This window comes from Canis lupus, chromosome 2 (assembly GCF_048164855.1).
Source record: "Canis lupus baileyi chromosome 2, mCanLup2.hap1, whole genome shotgun sequence".
In the NCBI taxonomy this organism is placed as follows: domain Eukaryota; kingdom Metazoa; phylum Chordata; class Mammalia; order Carnivora; family Canidae; genus Canis; species Canis lupus.
This window is the reverse complement of record NC_132839.1, coordinates 57,697,340-57,718,573: the sequence shown is the minus strand read 5'-3', so window position 1 is coordinate 57,718,573 and position 21,234 is coordinate 57,697,340. Positions and strand designations below refer to the sequence as shown.

Genomic DNA, 21,234 nt, shown 5'->3' with positions numbered 1-21,234 from the left:
GCATAATGATGAATAAGAGGGTTTGTGATCCCTGCCCTGGCAGAGCTCACACTCTGTTACAAATTATTAAAATCTAAGAATAACACAACAGGGAAAAATCACACAGTATATGAAAATGCCCAGTGGTTAAGAGAAGGGAGGTATTGGTGTCTGATGTGAGTAATCATGCAAATTATTCCTATGAAATAGATTAACTGTAAGAATATGCAAAAAAAAAAAAAAAGAATTCTAGTGTCAATGAGATCCGATAGTGAAATGAAAATGAAATGAAAAAAATGATATCTGAAATTAACGTTCTCAGATGTATAAGGAAGAACTACAATTACGGTGATACACTGTCTCATTTTTCCTAGTCTTTGACAAACCATACAAATTTTAAAATAATACAGAGCATTTGGATATTGAAAACACTCAAACTTAAATTTTAGTGATACACACACAAACATGTTTCATACTATGATGAAGTATTAAGATATTCAATTACTAAAAAAAGAGATATTCAACTACTAACATGTTAGGGAAAAAATATAAGATTATTTTATAAATCAATATGAAAAATGTAGCATCTCAATTTAAGAACTAAGAAGCTAAAGAGGAGAGAAATACAAATAAATAAGATGCTACAAATTATGCAGTCTCTTAATAACAGAAATTCACTTTATTAAAAAATGAGGCAGAATTTTAGCTCTCAGTTTGGCAAATATCTTAAAACACGATATGATGGATTGCTGCCAGGACTGTCGTGAAAACAGAACTCCCATAAACTTTTGACATTGTAAATTGGTATATATCTTCTGGAAGCCTCTCTTATATCAAGAGACTCAAAAATGCCCAACTTTTCTGACTCAATATTTCTAAGATTTCCCCCCAAATAAAATGTGTGTGTGTGTGTGTGTGTGTGTGTGTGTGAAGATGTTCAGTGGGAGATTGTATGAGGAACACAAACAGACACTTCCATTCATAAGACTAAGTCATGCACAATATTAAATCATGTCTCTGAAGATTATTTAATACAGAAAAATGTTATATAACTTAAGAAAATAAGCCACACAATTGTATGCACAGTACATATGTATTTTGTGAAAACCATATGATGTGTAAGCTATGTATACTTTTACAAAGTCCTTGTGTAGATTTTTATTGTATAGAAAAAGGTATCAAATGGAAACATGTCAAATTGTTAACAGCGGTCAGCTATGGATGGTGAGGTTAAGGATGCTTCTTTTCTTCTGAACACTTTATTTTTCAAATAGTCATCTGTGGACATATTCTACTATAATAATTATTACAAAATGTTATTTTTAAAAGTGAGTCATCTGGTTTTATAGCATCTCTGACAGATGGTATGCCAGCCTGAACACTTCCAGTGTGTAGGGGTCTCAACATTTCCCAGCTTATCCACTCCATTGTGTGACAGTTTTAATTATTAGAAAATGTCCCTTATACTGAGCCAAATTCTGTTTCTCTGTGAATGCTGTCCATTGGTCAGAAGTGCATCTTCTCCTCCATGTGGAGAGTCTTTGGATATTTGAAGACAGCTGTCACGTCAGCCCCGGGTTTTTCCAGGTTCAAACTCCTTAGCTTCTTTAACAATCCCTAGTATGGACCACATCTAGTTCATTGGCTTCCAGGCTGCAGAATTATGTGTTAGAAAGAAAAGCTTAATTATCAGAATCAGTTATGCTTGCCAAAAAGGAAGACATCAAGCCTGCCTGTGACCATTTGTGGCCTTCACTCTACCTGTGATGACTTCTCACAGCCCAGGCAGAGGGGGCAAGGTCCTCACCTGCCTCTTGTCTTCTCCTCTACCTGCCAGGTCTTGGCTTCCTCCTTACTATCAGAGTACCATGTCATGCCTTCATCTTGTTCAAAGCCGAACCGCAAGGGATGTGCTTTTGCTCTGCTATTCTCTTTATCACTCTTTGTTACTTGTCTCCTTCAATTCCCTATTTCTTCACATTTTTTGCCAGTGTTGTCTGCCTTTTCTCCCACCAAACCCCACCCTCAGCCTTATCATTAGATATCTAGAAGGTCATAAAAAACAAACCATATCTTTCTTCTTTGTGACACTTAACCTCAGAAGACCACTGCTTTTCACTTCTTCTTACTTTCAAACTGCAAGTACATTTTACTTATTTTTAAAAAATATTTATTTATTTGAGAAAGAGACAGAATATCAAGAGAGAGCACAAGCAGGGAGGAAAAGGAGAAGCAGGCTCTCAGCTGAGCAGGGAGCCTGATGCAAGATTCAATCCCAGGACCCTGGGATTATGATCTCAGCTGAAGGCAGATGCTTTACCCGCTGAGCCACCTAGGCACCCTTGCAATTACATTTTAATAACTTATTATCAGAATAAGCACACTTGAAGCAGAATACTCAAAGAAGTAGGAAATATTGGGTAGTAATATAATATTATGTTGTGAAATAAAACTAAACTCCTTTCTGATGGATTCAATCAGTCACAAAGTGTCACTCCATGTGCAAGAGAATGGTCCACCTTAAGTGTCACCCCATGATGCTTCTAGCTGAGAAAGAAAAACACATTTTCAGATTGTCAAGTGCAGCAAATATGATTCTACTAGCTTCCTAAAGAGTCTACTTCTAGGGATCACCTGTGTATTAGGGTTTTCAGAGAAATGGGACTAATAGAATGTGTGTGTGTAGAAGGAGTGATTAGAAGGAATTGGCCACATGATTACAGAGGCTGGCAATACCCATGTCTGCAAGGTGGGCTGTGAAGCTGGAGATGCAGGACAGACAGTGGTGTAGCTCCAGTCTAATGGGCAGCAGGCTGGTGGTCCAGGAAGAGCTGGCATTTCTATTTGAGTGTGCAGACAGGACAAGTTGATGTTCCATTTCAAGTCAGAAGGCGGCCTGGAGAAAGTCTCTCTTTTAGGGGAGAGTTGGTCTTTTGTTCTGGTCACAGCTTCAACTGATAGGAGGAGACCCACTCACATTATGGAGGGCATTCTACCCAACACCCACTGATTTAAATGTTAATTTCATCCAAAGATTCCCTCACAGAAACACGTAGAATAATGTTTAACTGAGTATCTGGGCATCCTGTATTGATGCATAAAATTAGCTATCACAGCCTGCTTATTAGAAACAATCTAAGTATCCATGAATAGGCATTAGCTAGCAAACAACAACACCTGGTGGCATACTATGTAGCTACTAAAAACCATGAGTAAGTAACACCCAAAACTGTCTGTGAAATAAGATTCCAAAAGAAAAGTAGAATAGAAATTCATATGTCCACAAACATAGCTTACGACCTGCCAAAAATAAATGTGCATTATTAAAAATGACTAGAAAATCTTAAAAAAAAAGATCAAGGGTGGTGGGATGAAGGTATGAAGTTTCTAATGCATAGAAAATAATTTTTCTGCAAACTCCCAAATTGATGTCTTAGCCACATGTTCATAACTTCTGCTTTGTCCTGTGAAATTATCATCAAATGGTCCCTTGAAAACTCTGTAGGGGCTTTTACTATAAGATTTGGTTGAAACCAATGGAATTCCCTTACCTAAATTAGTGATAAATTGTTTTTTTCCTCCAAATGTTCTTATATCTCTTAAAAACAAACATCAAACCAAATAGTTTCCTTTGAATATCATCTTTTTTTATATGGGTCTTACCGATCCCTGCAATAAAAGACCAAAGGTAAAGGGTGCTGGCTTCCTGCTTCCAGAGAAGTCCCAAGCCTGATAATCATACAGTATACAAAAACTGTCAGTGGTCTCCTGAAGCTCTCCTCACTCTCTCCAGTCACAGGAAGAGGCAGAGCGTCCACTCTGGAGAACAAGAAGTAACACAGGTTTGAAGTGAAGCTCACTGGCAACAACAGTAGCTCCACAGTGAGCTATTGGCTCTTCTGCTGTTTTGTCTGTGACGGGGTAGGGATGAGTGTGAGTCAGGGCTGCAGCAGTACCAGAGAGCTCGATAAGAATAGAGTGTGGGACAGAACAAGCAGGGAGCCTTGGGACACCCTAAAGCTGGTAAGAGCAGGAATCTGGCCCCATTCCTGACCCCCCACCAGGACCACCACTGCTGCCACGCAGTTCCAAAGGAGCACAGAACTAGGTTAGGGGCTGGGCCATGTTTTCCAAGCCCTTGAGAGCAAAAGCTGGGGAGGATGGGCCCAGCAGGAGCTGTGGCCACTGAGGGACACAGTCTCTGTGACTTCAGTAGGGAGCAATTGGGGAGAGACAGCCTGGTTCCTCATTACCATCTCTTGATGGTGCCTCCCATTGGTTGATCCACCAGAGGCCAGTGGGCATGGGAACCTGGATGGTAAGTCCAGTAGGTCCAGCCTTGAAGACAAGGCAAGCAGAGAATGGCAGACAAAGGTAAAGAACAGCTTTCAGCTTATGTGGAGGTGGGTAGGAGGACAAATAGAAGGTAGTCAGCACGGTATGTTCTTTGCTGAGATGCATGGAGGAGGTAAAAGGTTTTTGCAGGGCTTCCCTTGACTTTGGGTAGATGGTGACACATTTCTGATGGTTCTCTCCAAAGGATAATCTAATCTGAACACCAGCGGGGAGCCTCGCAGGCTCAATCACGGGCCAAGGTCAGGCGGAGTTTAATGATATGCCTGACCATCATCATGGCCCACTGAGACACCTCCAGGGCAGACTAACCAGGACATGCTATCAAATTTGAAAGCATGGTACTTAACACGGACAGGAGCAAGGTAGGAGCGCCCAGGAAGAATTGTGGCAGATGCAGCTCTCATAACTCAGGGAGATGCCGTGTGTCATGTGTTCAACCCCAAAGATGACACAGGCACTGGTATTCGAATGATTTTTTTTATCCTCACTGCCTTTATATGTTTTAATGATAATCCTGATGTGGCTCAGGCCATGCTCTGGAAGACTTCTGCATTGTCTCAAAGGGAGACAGATCTGCAGTTTGGCCTCTTACTCATGTCTCTCTGGTTTGGAATGATGCTTGTTGTCTACAGAGCAATCCCAGGAAGGGCTGTGGCCGAGGGTCATCAGGTCCATATCAGACAGGAACTACAAATGCGCAGATTCTCCTCATAGGGGACGCCCATGGTCTGGCTGTGCCACAGTTTATTCATTCACCTACTGAAGGACACCTTGGTTGCTTCCACTTTTTGGTAATTAAGAGCAAAGCTGCCAAAAACTTCCTTGTTCAAGTTTTTGCATGGACCTCAGTTTTTAACTCATTTGGGTGAATACCAAGGCAAGCAATTGCTGAATCTTATGGTAGGGGTATGTTTAGTTTTTTGAGAAACTGCCAAGCTAACCGCTAAAGTGGCCACACTCTGTTGCTTTCCCATCAGCAAGGAGAGCTTCTGTTGCTCTACATCCCCCAACTGTTTGTGATGTTGTCAGGGTTCTAGATTTTGGTTATTCTAACAGGCATGTATCTCATTATTGTTTTAATTTGCATTTCCCTGATGACATGTGATGTGGACCATTTTTATTATATACTTATTTGTTATCTGCGTATCCTTTTTGGTGAGATGTCTGTTCAAGCCTTTTGCCCATTTTTTTGGGCAAAAGACATGAAGAGAAATCTCACAGAGGAAGACATAGACATGGCCAACATGCACATGAGAAAATGCTCCGCATCACTTGCCATCAGGGAAATACAAATCAAAACCACAATGAGATACCACCTCACACCAGTGAGAATGGGGAAAATTAACAAGACAGGAAACCACAAATGTTGGAGAGGATGTGGAGAAAAGGGAACCCTCTTACACTGTTGGTGGGAATGTGAACTGGTGCAGCCACTCTGGAAAACTGTGTGGAGGTTCCTCAAAGAGTTAAAAATAGACCTGCCCTACGACCCAGCAATTGCACTGTTGGGGATTTACCCCAAAGATTCAGATGCAATGAAACGCCGGGACACCTGCATCCCGATGTTTCTAGCAGCAATGTCCACAATAACCAAACTGTGGAAGGAGCCTCGGTGTCCATCGAAAGACGAATGGATAAAGAAGATGTGGTTTATGTATAAATGGAGTATGACTCAGCCATTAGAAACGACAAATACCCACCATTTGCTTCGACGTGGATGGAACTGGAGGGTATTATGCTGAGTGAAGTAAGTCAATCGGAGGAGGACAAACCGTGTATGTTCTCATTCATTTGGGGAATATAAATAATAGTGAAAGGGAATAGAAGGGAAGGGAGAAGAAATGTGTGGGAAATATCAGAAAGGGAGACAGAACATAAAGACTCCTAACTCTGGGAAAAGAACTAGGGGTGGTGGAAGGGGAAGAGGGCGGGGGGTGGGGGTGAGTGGGTGACGGGCACTGAGGGGGACACGACGGGATGAGCACTGGGTGTTATTCTGTATGTTGGTAAATTGAACACCAATAAAAAATTAATTTATTAAAAAAATAAAAAGAAAAAAAGAAAAAAAAAGAAAGCTAAAAAAAAAAGCGCCTTTTGCCCATTTTTTAAAAATGGAGAATGGGGGGATCCCTGGGTGGCGCAGTGGTTTAGCGCCTGCCTTTGGCCCAGGGCGCGATCCTGGAGACCCGGGATCGAGTCCCACGTCGGGCTCCCGGTGCATGGAGCCTGCTTCTCCCTCTGCCTGTGTCTCTGCCTCTCTCTCTCTCTCTCTGTGACTATCATAAATAAATAAAAATTAAAAAAAATTAAAAAAAAATGGAGAATGGGGTTGTTCTGTTATGTTGAATTTTAAGTGTTTTTTGTACATTTTGGATAATAGTCCTTTATCAGATGTGTCTTTTGCAAATATTAGCAAGCCCAGTTGTGGCTTGTCTTCTCATTTTCTTTATAGTGTCTCTTGCAGAGCTGAAGTTTTTTAAATTCTAATGAAGTCCAGCTAATCAGTTCTTTCTTTCATAGATCATGCCTTTGGTGTTGTTCCTAAAAAATCATAGCTAACCAAGATCATCTAGATTTTTCTCTCCTCTATTATCTTCTAGGACTTTCATAGTTCTGCAATTTACATTTTGTCTTTATGGTCCCTTTTCCATTAATTTTTGGAAAAGACATAAGGTCTGTGTCTGGATTTAGTTTTTCACATGTGGGTGTCCTGTTGTTCCAGCAGTGTGAGTTGAAGAGACTGTCTTTGCTCCATTGTACTGCCTTTGCTCCTTTGTCAAAGATTAGGTGACTGTATTTATGTGGGTCTATTTCTGGGGTCCCTGTTCTGTTCCATTCATCTTTTTGTCTACAGCATTCACTTTTGATGTACACCATTCTCCCATGGCTTTTAACAGCCAACGACAGGTGCTCCTTGCCCTGAGCCCAACCTCAGTGGGTGCTACAATTCAGTCCTGGGTGTTTAGGTCTCTGGAGATGCCTCTGCTCCACTGCCCTGACTACCTTTCCCAGTCATTACTATTCTACATCTCGTTTTATGAGGAATGCAGGGCATCTGTGAGAAGTTCACAGATATCACCCCCCCAAAAAACAAGACATAAATACTAATGTTCTTAGGTTGTTCCTATAACCCTCTGGAATTCTTCACCAGACCCACCTGAGGGGCAGCATGTCCTCCTCCTGCCACAATGTTGAATTTTTATTTCCTCTTGGACAAGAACTAGATCTTATAACAGCATGTATTCTCTTTCCCAACTGTTGTTTTTTATAGAAACTTTATACCTTCTTCCTTTAGAGTTTTTATTCTATCTAGTCTCAGAAGGTCCCCTTTCTCTTACAAAAACAAATAATCAAACAAAAGATTTATGTTCTACAAATGAAAACTTGGATTTAGAGACTATTAGTTATGAGTTTAACAAATCCACTAGCAACTTCACCAATGTCTGTTGTCCTAAGGCCTGAGCTCTATCTTCCCACTCAGGTCATTTCATACAACATGTTATCACAATGCCCCAACTAGTGGAAAAAGGAAATAATATTAAAATGCATGAGAAAGAAAAAGAAAGTCTGGCTAATATCTCAGTATATCCTGGGTATACACATAGGCTCACACATAGATTACAAACAGAAAAATAGATAACTTTGTGGATCAAAATAAATGAACACTATATTCACATTGGTATATTTCTCACAATCTTTAATTGAGAGATAGTTTTGCATAGTGAAGACCATAGTAGTGTATGAGTGAAAGATCTAAGTGTTGTATCTATTTATACAACTATCTATCTAGTAGTAGAAGTATAAGCCAGTTCTTATTTCAGTTTGTTATTAGTTAAATACCTGTTTAATAAAATATCTAGTTGAACAATTAATGACTGTTCTTAATAACAGAACTGTTAATTATTTAACTTTTTTTAATCTGCATTTTCCAAAACTTTTAATGGAAATAAAAGCTTTAACCAGATTTTTTTTTTGCTAATTAAAAATGTTAAAATGTAGTGATAACTATGAGATCTCATTTCCACGTAACATATTGGCAAATATCCCAGACTTCAAGTGCCCCCAAACACTTGGTAAAGCAAGCAAAAGTCCTCTCCAAATGAAAATCACCTCACTCTAGATCTCAAGAAATTTCTTCTTTTTTTTTAGATTTGGGGTTTTTAAAATTTATTCATGAAAGACACAGAGAGAGAGGCAGAGACATAAGCAAAGGGAGAAGCAGGCTCCCTGTGGGGAACCTGATGCAGGACTCGTTCCCAGGACTCCAGGATCATGCCCTGAGCCAAAGGCAAATGCTCAACCACTGAGCTACCCAGGCATCCCTCAAATAATTTCTGAAGTAGTTTTACAAAGGCAATATCCAGCAAATAATCAACAGTAACCAGAAATGCAAGAAGATCATACAACATAAATGAGATCTATAAAGCAAAACAATAGGATAGATCTATATGGATTCCAGTTACTAGAACAATCAACCACATCTTATAATATAACTGTGCTATCATGACAAAGAATACAAAAGCCATGTTTGCAAATTTCTGTAAGGAATAGGAAACTAACAACTGACATAACCAATTTTGTAAAGAACAAAGAGCAAATTCTAGAACTGAAAAGTACAAAAATGAAAATGTATTACATGGGTTTAAGGGCAGATTAGACATTGCTGAAAAGAGAATTAGAACTGGAATAGAGGTCAAAGAAAATATCCAAAATAAGGCACAGAAAGACACAGGAGGAAAGAGACATAGAGTAAGATGCTGAATACAGTGAGAATCTCTCAATGCATGGAACTGGAGTCACAGAAGGAAGAGAGAAAATGAGTAAGAACCTTTAAAGAATAATGGTTGAGAAAGTTTCAGAAGTACTGAAAAACAGTAATTCATAGATTCAAGAAACCCAATAAATCAGAAGTAGAGGAAATAAAAATAAATCTAAAACTAGGCACCAAAAAGAAAAAAGTCTGTAAAGACAGATTATCTCCAGTTTCAAAAGTTAGGGAGGAGGGGCAAGACGGCGGAAGAGTAGGGTCTCCAAATCACCTGTCTCCACCAAATTACCTAGAAAACCTTCAAATTATCTTGAAAATCTATGAATTCGGCCTGAGAATTAAAGAGAGAACACCTGGAATGCAACAGTGAGAAGAGTTCGCGCTTCTATCAAGGTAGGAAGACGGGGAAAAAGAAATAAAGAAACAAAAGGCCTCCAAGGGGGAGGGGCCCGCGAGGAGCTGGGCTGAGGCCGGGGCGAGTGTCCCCAGGACAGGAGAGCCCCGTCCCGGAGAAGCAGGAGCTGCACCAACCTTCCCGGGCGGAAAGGGGCTCGCAGGGAGTTGGAGCAGGACCTAGAAGGGCGGGGATGCCCTCGGGTTCCCTGGGACACTAACAGAGCAACTGCGCGCCCAGGAGAGTGCGCCGAGCTCCCTAAGGGCTGCAGCGCGCACGGCGGGACCCGGCGGGACCCGGAGCAGCTCGGAGGGGCTCGGGCGGCGGCTCCGCAGAGGGGGCTGTGCGGCCCCGGGAGCAGCTCGGAGGGGCTCGGGCAGAGGAAGAGGCTCCGTGCGGAGGGGGCTGCGCGGTTCCAGGAGCAGCTCGGGGGGGCTCGGGCAGCGGCTCCGCGGAGGGGGCTGCGGCCCGGGAGCGCGAATCCAACAGCGCAGGCCCCGGAGCACAGGGCGCCGGGACACAGCCCAGGATCCCGCCTCCCCCGGGACAGGCAGAGGCCGGGAGGGCCCAGGACAGCGAGGACGCTCCTGCCCCAGCTGAGCAGATCAGCGGCCCCGCCCCGGAGCCTCCAGGCCCTGCAGACGGAGAGCTCCGGGGTTCCTGCCGGAGCTGAATCCAGGTTTCCAGGGCTGGCCCCGCCACTAGGGCTGTTCCTCCTGCGGCCTCACGGGGTAAACAACCCCCACTGAGCCCTGCACCAGGCAGGGGCACAGCAGCTCCCCCAACTGCTAACACTTGAAAATCAGCACAACAGGCCCCTCCCCCAGAAGACCAGCTAGACGGACAACTTCGAGGGGAAGCCAAGGGACTTAAAGTACACAGAATCAGAAGATACTCCCCCGTGGTTCTTTTTTGTTTTGTTTTGTTTTGTTTTGTTTTGCTTTTTGATTTGTTTCCTTCCCCCACCCCCCTTTTTTCTCCTTTCTTTCTTTTTCTTTCTCTTTTTCTTCTTTTTTTTTCGTTTTTTTCTTCCTTTTTTTTCTCTTTCTCTTTTCTTTCCTTCTTTCTCTCCTCTCTTATTCTCCTTTTCCCAATACAACTTGCTTTTGGCCACTCTGCACTGAGCAAAATGACTAGAAGGAAAACCTCACCTCAAAAGAAAGAATCAGAAACAGTCCTCTCTCCCACAGAGTTACAAAATCTGGATTACAATTCAATGTCAGAAAGCCAATTCAGAAGCACTAGTATACTGCTACTGGTGGCTCTAGAAAAAAGCATAAAGGACTCAAGAGACTTCATGACTGCAGAATTTAGAGCTAATCAGGCAGAAATTAAAAATCAATTGAATGAGATGCAATCCAAACTAGAAGTCCTAACGACGAGGGTTAACTAGGTGGAAGAACGAGTGAGTGACATAGAAGACAAGTTGATAGCAAAGAGGGAAACTGAGAAAAAAAGAGACAAACAATTAAAAGACCATGAAGATAGATTAAGGGAAATAAACGACAGCCTGAGGAAGAAAAACTTACGTTTAATTGGTGTTCCCGAGGGCGCCGAAAGGGACAGAGGGCCAGAATATGTATTTGAACAAATTCTAGCTGAAAACTTTCCTAATCTGGGAAGGGAAACAGGCATTCAGATCCAGGAAATAGAGAGATCCCCCCCTAAAATCAATAAAAACCGTCAACACCTCGACATTTAATAGTGAAGCTTGCAAATTCCAAAGATAAAGAGAAGATCTTTAAAGCAGCAAGAGACAAGAGATCCCTGACTTTTATGGGGAGGAGTATTAGGGTAACAGCAGACCTCTCCACAGAGACCCGGCAGGCCAGAAAGGGCTGGCAGGATATATTCAGGGTCCTCAATGAGAAGAACATGCAACCAAGAATACTTTATCCAGCAAGGATCTCATTCAAAATGGAAGGAGAGAGAAAGAGCTTCCAAGACAGGCAGCAACTAAAAGAATATGTGACCTCCAAACCAGCTCTGCAAGAAATTTTAAGGGGGACTCTTAAAATTCCCCTTTAAGAAGAAGTTCAGTGGAACATTCCACAAAAACAAGGACTGAATAGTTATCATGATGACACTAAACTCATATCTCTCAATAGTAACTCTGAATGTGAACGAGCTTAATGACCCCATCAAAAGGCGCAGGGTTTCAGACTGGATAAAAAAGCAGGACCCATCTATTTGCTGTCTACAAGAGACTCATTTTAGACAGAAGGACACCTACAGCCTGAAAATAAAAGGTTGGAGAACCATTTACCATTCGAATGGTCCTCAAAAGAAAGCAGGGGTAGCCATCCTTATATCAGATAAACTAAAATTTACCCCGAAGACTGTAGTGAGAGATGAAGAGGGACACTATATCATACTTAAAGGATCTATTCAACAAGAGGACTTAACAATCCTCAATATATATGCCCCGAATGTGGGAGCTGCCAAATATATAAATCAATTATTAACCAAAGTGAAGAAATACTTAGATAATAATACACTTATACTTGGTGACTTCAATCTTGTTCTTTCTACCCTCGATAGGTCTTCAAAGCACAACATCTCCAAAGAAACGAGAGCTTTAAATGATAGGACCAGATGGATTTCACAGATATCTACAGAACTTTACATCCAAACTCAACTGAATACACATTCTTCTCAAGTGCACATGGAACTTTCTCCAGAATAGACCACATATTGGGTCACAAATCGGGTCTGAACCTATACCAAAAGATTGGGATCGTCCCCTGCATATTCTCAGACCATAATGCCTTGAAATTAGAACTAAATCACAAGAAGTTTGGAAGGACCTCAAACACGTGGAGGTTAAGGACCATCCTGCTAAAAGATGAAAGGGTCAACCAGGAAATTAAGGAAGAATTAAAAAGATTCATGGAAACTAATGAGAATGAAGATACAACCGTTCAAAATCTTTGGGATGCAACAAAAGCAGTCCTAAGGGGGAAATACATCGCAATACAAGCATCCATTCAAAAACTGGAAAGAACTCAAATACAAAAGCTAACCTTACACATAAAGGAGCTAGAGAAAAAAACAGCAAATAGATCCTACACCCAGGAGAAGAAGGGAGTTAATAAAGATTCGAGCAGAACTCAATGAAATCGAGACCAGAAGAACTGTGGAACAGATCAACAGAACCAGGAGTTGGTTCTTTGAAAGAATTAATAAGATAGATAAACCATTAGCCAACCTTATTAAAAAGAAGAGAGAGAAGTCTCAAATTAATAAAATCATGAATGAGAAAGGAGAGATCACTACCAACACCAAGGAAATACAAACGATTTTAAAAACATATTATGAACAGCTATACGCCAATAAATTAGGCAATCTAGAAGAAATGGACGCATTCCTGGAAAGCCACAAACTACCAAAACTGGAACAGGAAGAACTAGAAAACCTTAACAGGCCAATAACCAGGGAGGAAATTGAAGCAGTCATCAAAAACCTCCCAAGACACAAGAGTCCAGGGCCAGATGGCTTCCCAGGGGAATTTTATCATACCTTTAAAGAAGAAATCATACCTATTCTCCTAAAGCTGTTTGGAAAGATAGAAAGAGATGGAGTACTTCCAAATTAGTTCTATGAGGCCAGCATCACCTTAATTCCAAAACCAGACAAAGACCCCACCAAAAAGGAGAATTACAGACCAATATCCCTGATGAACATGGATGCAAAAATTTCAACAAGATACTGGCCAATAGGATCCAACAATATATTAAGAAAATTATTCACCATGACCAAGTAGGATTTATCCCCGGGACACAAGGCTGGTTCAACACCCATAAAACAATCAATGTGATTCATCATATCAGCAAGAGAAAAACCAAGAACCATATGATCCTCTCATTGGATGCAGAGAAAGCATTTGACAAAGTACAGCATCCATTTCTGATCAAAACTCTTCAGAGTGTAGGGATAGAGGGAACATTCCTCAACATCCTAAAAGCCATCTATGAAAAGCCCACAGCAAATATCATTCTCAATGGGGAAGCACTGGGAGCCTTTCCCCTAAGATCAGGAACAAGACAGGGATGTCTACTCTCACCACTGCTATTCAACATAGTACTGGAAGTCCTAGCCTCAGCAATCAGACAACAAAAAGACATTAAAGGCATTCAAATTGGCAAAGAAGAAGTCAAACTCTCCCTCTTCGCCGATGACATGATACTCTACATAGAAAACCCAAAAGTCTCCACCCCAAGATTGCTAGAACTCCTACGGCAATTTGGTAGCGTGGCAGGATACAAAATCAATGCCCAGAAATCAGTGGCATTTCTATACACTAACAATGAGACTGAAGAAAGAGAAATTAAGGAGTCAATCCCATTTACAATTGCACCCAAAAGCATAAGATACCTAGGAATAAACCTAACCAAAGATGTAAAGGATCTATACCCTCAAAACTATAGAACGCTTCTGAAAGAAATTGAGGAAGACACAAAGAGATGGAAAAATATTCCATGCTCATGGATTGGCAGAATTAATATTGTGAAAATGTCAATGTTACCCAGGGCAATATACACGTTTAATGCAATCCCTATCAAAATACCATGGACTTTCTTCAGAGAGTTAGAACAAATTATTTTAAGATTTGTGTGGAATCAGAAAAGACCCCGAATAGCCAGGGGAATTTTAAAAAAGAAAACCATAGCTGGGGGCATCACAATGCCAGATTTCAGGTTGTACTACAAAGCTGTGGTCATCAAGACAGTGTGGTACTGGCACAAAAACAGACACATAGATCAGTGGAACAGAATAGAGAATCCAGAAGTGGACCCTGAACTTTATGGGCAACTAATATTCGATAAAGGAGGAAAGACTATCCATTGGAAGAAAGACAGTCTCTTCAATAAATGGTGCTGGGAAAATTGGACATCCACATGCAGAAGAATGAAACTAGACCACTCTCTTGCACCAGACACAAAGATAAACTCAAAATGGATGAAAGATCTAAATGTGAGACAAGATTCCATCAAAATCCTGGAGAAGAACACAGGCAACACCCTTTTTGAACTCGGCCACAGTAACTTCTTGCAAGATACATCCACGAAGGCAAAAGAAACAAAAGCAAAAATGAACTATTGGGACTTCATCAAGATAAGAAGCTTTTGCACAGCAAAGGATACAGTCAACAAAACTCAAAGACAACCTACAGAATGGGAGAAGATATTTGCAAATGACATATCAGATAAAGGGCTAGTTTCCAAGATCTATAAAGAACTTATTAAACTCAACACCAAAGAAACAAACAATCCAATCATGAAATGGGCAAAAGACATGAAGAGAAATCTCACAGAGGAAGACATAGACATGGCCAACACGCACATGAGAAAATGCTCTGCATCACTTGCCATCAGGGAAATACAAATCAAAACCACAATGAGATACCACCTCACACCAGTGAGAATGGGGCAAATTAACAAGGCAGGAAACCACAAATGTTGGAGAGGATGCGGAGAAAAGGGAACCCTCTTACACTGTTGGTGGGAATGTGAACTGGTGCAGCCACTCTGGAAAACTGTGTGGAGGTTCCTCAAAGAGTTAAAAATATACCTGCCCTACGACCCAGCAATTGCACTGTTGGGGATTTATCCCAAAGATACAAATGCAATGAAATGCCGGGACACCTGCACCCCGATGTTTATAGCAGCAATGGCCACGATAGCCAAACTGTGGAAGGAGCCTCAGTGTCCAATGAAAGATGAATGGATAAAGAAGATGTGGTTTATGTATACAATGGAATATTACTCAGCTATTAGAAATGACAAATACCCACCATTTGCTTCAACGTGGATGGAACTGGAGGGTATTATGCTGAGTGAAGTAAGTCAATCGGAGGAGGACAAACATTATATGTTCTCATTCATTTGGGGAATATAAATAATAGTGAAAGGGAATATAAGGGAAGGGAGAAGAAATGTGTGGGAAATATCAGAAAGGGAGACAGAACGTAAAGACTGCTAACTCTGGGAAACAAACTAAGGGTGGTAGAAGGGGAGGAGGGCGGGGGGTGGGAGTGAATGGGTGACGGGCACTGGGTGTTATTCTGTATGTTAGTAAATTGAACACCAATAAAAAATAAATTAAAAAAAAGTTAGACTGACAGCCCACTTCTCAACTATAATAATGGAAGCCAGAGATGATGGAAAGATACATTTAATGAGCAGAAGAAGAATAACTGCACTTTTATCTATTCTCAGTGAATACATCTCTCAAAAGTGAGAGCAAAATAAATAAACCTTGAAGAAAAGAAAAAAGAGAGACAACTTCCCACCAACACATCTACATTGTAAGAAAGTCTAATGGGTATAATTAAGATCAAAGAAACATGTCCCTGGATGGGAAAAATGTTGGAGATGCAAAAAAGAATGAAGATCAATGAAAATAACAAATAAAATGAAATGTAAGTAATCTTTTACTGTACAAAGCAAGAATAATATTGTCTTGCAAGGGTTAAACCATATAAAAGAATGGAAAAATACACCATGGTATGAGGGAGACTCTGAAAAGTGGGGCCAAAATATTCTAAGGTCTAGGATACTTACAGTATTAGGGAGGAAAATATAAAAATATCAGTTAATGTTAAGTTAGAATAAGTCAAAACATGGTGTTGAAAAACTAAAGTAACCACAAAGTGCATGGTAAAAGACAGCAGGGTGTCTATACTATTAGAGAAAAAATATCAAAATAATAAAACAATGCCCCCATTGAAAAGAAGTCAATAAAAGAGAATAAATAGAGTATATAACAGGAGCAACAAATAGTGTGCATTTAGTGCAGTGACAGTTTTAATCAAGGTGTATTGCATAAAAAGGTAGAAAAAAACATCCCACCCATGTACCATTTTTATGAGTTATCTAAAACATAAATATACAGAAGGTTGAAACAAAACAAAACAGAACAAATGGAAAAAATACTTAGTTATTACTGGTGTGGAATGGCTTCCAGGAATGTTCTTTCTAACATTGAGCTCACTCATTGAGCACCTTAACACAAAGGGCCAGGCCAAGACATACCATGCTGTGAAAGGGTCTTTTGGTGCCCAGTGCTAAAAATATGTGGGATATGCAGAAATAAGATGTCAAGGGTGTGGAACCAAAGGTACCCTTAGAGAAAGGTTCTAGTCAGTAGATCTCTAAGTAGCAGATTCAGTTCTCACAAGAGATTTTTGACTAGATAATTTTAACAGTTAAAACATCCCACATAGAGTATTTTCTTTTTCAATGGGTACCATTTGAAGTAAAATTTATCATTTCTGTCTGTAGGGCATAAACATGGAACTACTATACACAGTGAGTAATCTTTGTGGGAAGTCACATTTTATTAATCCCACTTTAGGAGATCTCATTTTAAGATACCTGACATTTCTTACTGACAAAGTCTAGTGACTCCAGATTACCACCTGCACAGCAAGGAAACCTGCTCCTATGACAAAATGTCTATACATATTCATCCAGGGTCAGTGCATATAGTCTTAACCTGGTTATATGTTTGTGTGTCTCAATACAATATAGCAGTGATTTTAAAGTGTACTGGGGAAAAATAATGTGTTCTGGGATGCTTCTTGTGTATCTTTAATTTTAGAATAATTGTGGTCTAGTGATCGATTATACTAAAATTCAAATGCAATGAGAGAAAGTACCTGATTTACCTTATTAGGAGTCAATAATATAAAAAACAAAAGACTCAAAGAAGTTTCAAAATGTCAAAAAATTATCTCTTATTATATCACAATAAAAAAGCAAAATTCTAAAGCTAATGGTCAAAGTACTAATGGTAAGGAGAAGAATTATGTTAGCCAAGAAAATGCTGGTAATGAAAATAGTAACATTATATGTTCTCATTCATTTGGGGAATATAAATAATAGTGAAAGGGAATATAAGGGAAGGGAGAAGAAATGTGTGGGAAATATCAGAAAGGGAGACAGAACGTAAAGACTGCTAACTCTGGGAAACGAACTAAGGGTGGTAGAAGGGGAGGAGGGAGGAGGGTGGGAGTGAATGGGTGACGGGCACTGGGGGTTATTCTGTATGTTGGTAAATTGAACACCAATAAAAAAAAAAAAAAGAAAATAGTAACAGACAAGATCAGGAAGATTAGGAGAATATTCTCAAACAAAATGAAAAAGCAGAAGGAAGGTAAAAGCAATAGTAAAAAAAGTATAGTCTGTGTGATCAACAGAGTATCCATGAAGGTCAGCAGCAACTTCATTTTGACAAATTATTGGATTCGATAGGATTTGGTAATGATTCTTTTGTTATGATCTGATATGATAAGCAGTATCCCATTCACATTGTTTAATGAAAGGTGGTTTTTGTTTTTAAAATTATGATCCAATAATAACAATAGAGAATCCAACAAAGTGTGTAATGAGCAAAATATATTTTTCTAACACATTTCAAAGGAGAAAATTTAGTACCATTGTTATCCAACCTCATCAAAGCTTAAATACCTTGTTTCATTTCCAATCAGTTTTTGACATGACAGACATTGCTGATCTTAGGTTTTCCAACTTCTGAAATGTATTAAATACATACAATAGTCATCATGATCTCAGAGAGTAGAAGAAGGTGATGTTTCTTGGATTGCATGTAGATCAAATAAAACTGAAACAGATCAATCTCTTTAAAGATATATAAATATTATTTTAAAGGGCTAAAGATAGGGCAATGCCAATTAAATTTTTACATGAAACATGCTTACCTTTCAGAAGTCAAGAAATGAAGTGGTGTTCTTCAAATAATGACAATTTAATGAGCATATTAAACCCATTGCTGTGTTAGCACCAGAGTTATGTAAAGAGGAAAAACAATTGACTTGCTTATTCAAAACAATTTAGGAAGAATTAATTGAAATAACTGTTAATTAAAATTAACTGAGTTAATTGAAAAAAACGGTAATGAAATTGTAAATCAAAGAAACAACAGACACAAAATACAATACCATTATTGTAGAGTTTCTACCACATGTGGGATTTAAATAATAATCAGTGTGCAATTATATTGCATTACTGTTATAGCAGAAAACTCGATGAGTTTTAATTTTTTCACCAGCTGCAAACATCTATCTGAGAATTGATTCAAAAGAAGAGAAATAAGTTCTGGATGATTCTAACCTGCTACTAAGCAAAATTCATGGTAGGCCATGAGACCACACTGAGGTTATGGAAAGGCAAGGGGAAAGCTATATGTGCTCTCTTAAAACTTTGATAAATATGCAGAAGGCACATGAGACATTGTTCTGATAGCTCCTGGACTGCTTTCTACTTGACTATTTTTCATTAGTTCTGCATTTCTCCTTCATATTCTCCTTATGGAGAGAGTACTTGGCCAACTTAGATTTTTTTTCTGGAAAAGACCAAGTGTGATGAGACAACCTACTCATTAAAAAGCTGTTCAGCCTTGAAGCACAGAATAATAACATTTTTTTAGGAGTCCGGAATAAAATTTTGAAGACTCATAAGAGAAAGCAATCATGAATGCCATGCCAAATGTTTGTTTTACAAGTTAATACATTTCAGTTGTGCCTTGCTTGAATACACTCTTCCGCACGCTCTCCTCCTTCAAGCAACGAGAGGCACCTGCTCCTTATTTTCTTCCCACTTCGTGAAGTTGCAGGCTCTGTTTTGCCTCCTATTATGTGTACTTTGCCTCTTTCATCATGCAGCTTATTATATCTTTCACTTCCTTGTCTTCTCACTTTATGGGTCTTCTCTGGAAATTTGCATATAAGTGCAACCCCAGATCTAATGTCTCTCTTATGGACACACTGACCTCTCCTCTGATGCTTACTGAACTCCTGCCTGCCTGCTGGGCCTCCCTGTGGAGTCATGCTGCTTCTACCTCAAATACGCTATTGAAAACTGAGCTCATCACAACTCATTCGCCTGATACTTGTGTGAACATCAACTATACAGTGAGTGCTTTCATTTGGGTGGGACAAAAATAAGATGGCTCTGGCCCTACCCTCAAAAAGCTCATAGTCTGGAGGGACAAAAATGTGTAGATAAATGTGGGAATGCACCCAAGGGGATGCACTGAGCCTCACTGGTCCTCAGCTTCAGGTGGATTGCACCTCTCCGCACCCAGGGCACTGGTGGCTCTGACTCACCCTCTCCTCCCCCCATACACACCCAGGCAATTCCGAGCTCATTAATGGCAGTGTCCTGGCTTCTCTTCAGTCTTTGGACACCACTGCCCTTGCCCATACCTTTATGATGGCCCTATACCAGCTTTTGAAATGGGATTTTCTTATGCCAGTCTTTGACTTCCCATCCATTTTATACAGATCACTGCTCCAGGGCTGTTACCCAGGCTGAAATGGTTCATTGGCTTCAGTGCCAAAGAATCAAAAGAATCAAATCCCAATTCTCAGCTTGATATGGAAGGATGGCACCTCCCCCAGGTTCCCACAGAACCTTCACACACACACACACACACACACACACACACACACACACTTTCCCATGTTCCCTTGGGCTCAGGTATACCAGGTCACAGACCACCTCTGAGTGGCACAAGCACTGTGAGTTCCACGCATGCACAACTGGCTTACTCACCAGAGCTGCAGTGTGGGTGCTACAGGGTGCACATCTCCTCATTCCCTATGCAGTCTCTCCCTCCCCGCCACACACACTGTGTGCATAGCAGAGTCCATGTGCCTGTCTAGCAAATGCTTCTTGGATTGACAGAAGTGCTTTAGAAGTGTCATTGGCTCAAGGCAGTGAAGGGAAACTACACACATGGTGAGGGTAGCCGTGTAGCTCTGTGCTCTGCAGAGGTCTGCAATGTTGGCCTGAACAGCAGAGCGTGGGGTACTGAGTACCAGAGCACCCTCCCTGACAAGTGGGGAGGAGAGAGGGAGGGACAGATCCCAAATGAGAAAGTCTGCAGCAGGGCAAGCCTGGAGCTCAGGTCTCTGGAGGCCCAGCCTCCCTGCCTTCTGGCACAACCTGCTGCTCCAGAGTTTTTTATTTCAGTGACAAGCATTTCATGGTTCTGTCACTTTTATTCCGTTTTGGTGAGGCTTCTGTTTCCAGGAAGCAAGCAGACAAACGCAGGCCTCAATTATAACATTTCCCTGCAATCCTAAAACCATTATCCAAAGGACGGGAAGAAGAATTTAGGTTTGGGGAACCGCAATGCTGGGAGGATCCTCAGTGGGGCCCGAGCCCGCCCTCTGTGGACAGTGAGTCCCAGCCTGCGCTCGCTTCTGCTTGAGGGACGCTGGGGGGGTGGAGAGGGGGTGGAGAGTGGGGCTCATGCTCAGCACCGTGGACAGCTGCTGCGGCCCCAGGGCGCGGAGTCCTCCTCGCTGGCCCCACCGTGCGCATCCACCAGGCGGCCTTGGAGGTTGGAACTCCATGTTCTAAACGTTTCTGTCCCTTTCTACTTCTAGCTTTGATTCTGGAATTTCAGCGCTACTGTGACAGACACATGAGGGGCCGTGGGGTTCCGTGAGGTCAGAGCGCGTGACTTCCCCTCACAACCAGATGGGCGTCAACTGCCCCAGGCAGAAGGTCCTCTCCCCCACTCCTATCTCTCTCCTCGCTTTCTCCTCTCTCTCTCTCTTCCGTTCTCTCTCTCTCCTTCCCCCCCTCCCCCTCCTCTCTCTCTCTCTCTCTCTCTCTCTCAATCTGTCTCTCTCTCTCTCCCCCCTGCCCCATGACCTGTCTGTTCTCTGCCCGGAGCATAAGGCACAGTGTGTGATCACCCTTGG

At 41.1% G+C, this 21,234-nt stretch overlaps 1 long non-coding RNA gene across 2 annotated transcripts; it reads right to left on the bottom strand.

The window, feature by feature from the left end:
• Window positions 1-691: 691 nt before the first annotated feature.
• LOC140618822 (uncharacterized) lies at window positions 692-20,894 on the bottom strand. Of its 2 annotated transcripts, none has more exons than XR_012018872.1 (3): window positions 20,075-20,894; window positions 17,969-18,122; window positions 692-1,632 (listed from the first exon to the last, which is right to left on the bottom strand). It is a non-coding gene; the product is annotated as an uncharacterized lncRNA (long non-coding RNA). The 2 variants fall into 2 exon arrangements; XR_012018871.1 differs by having other exon boundaries at window positions 17,969-18,031.
• Between the last annotated feature and the right edge of the window lie 340 nt (window positions 20,895-21,234).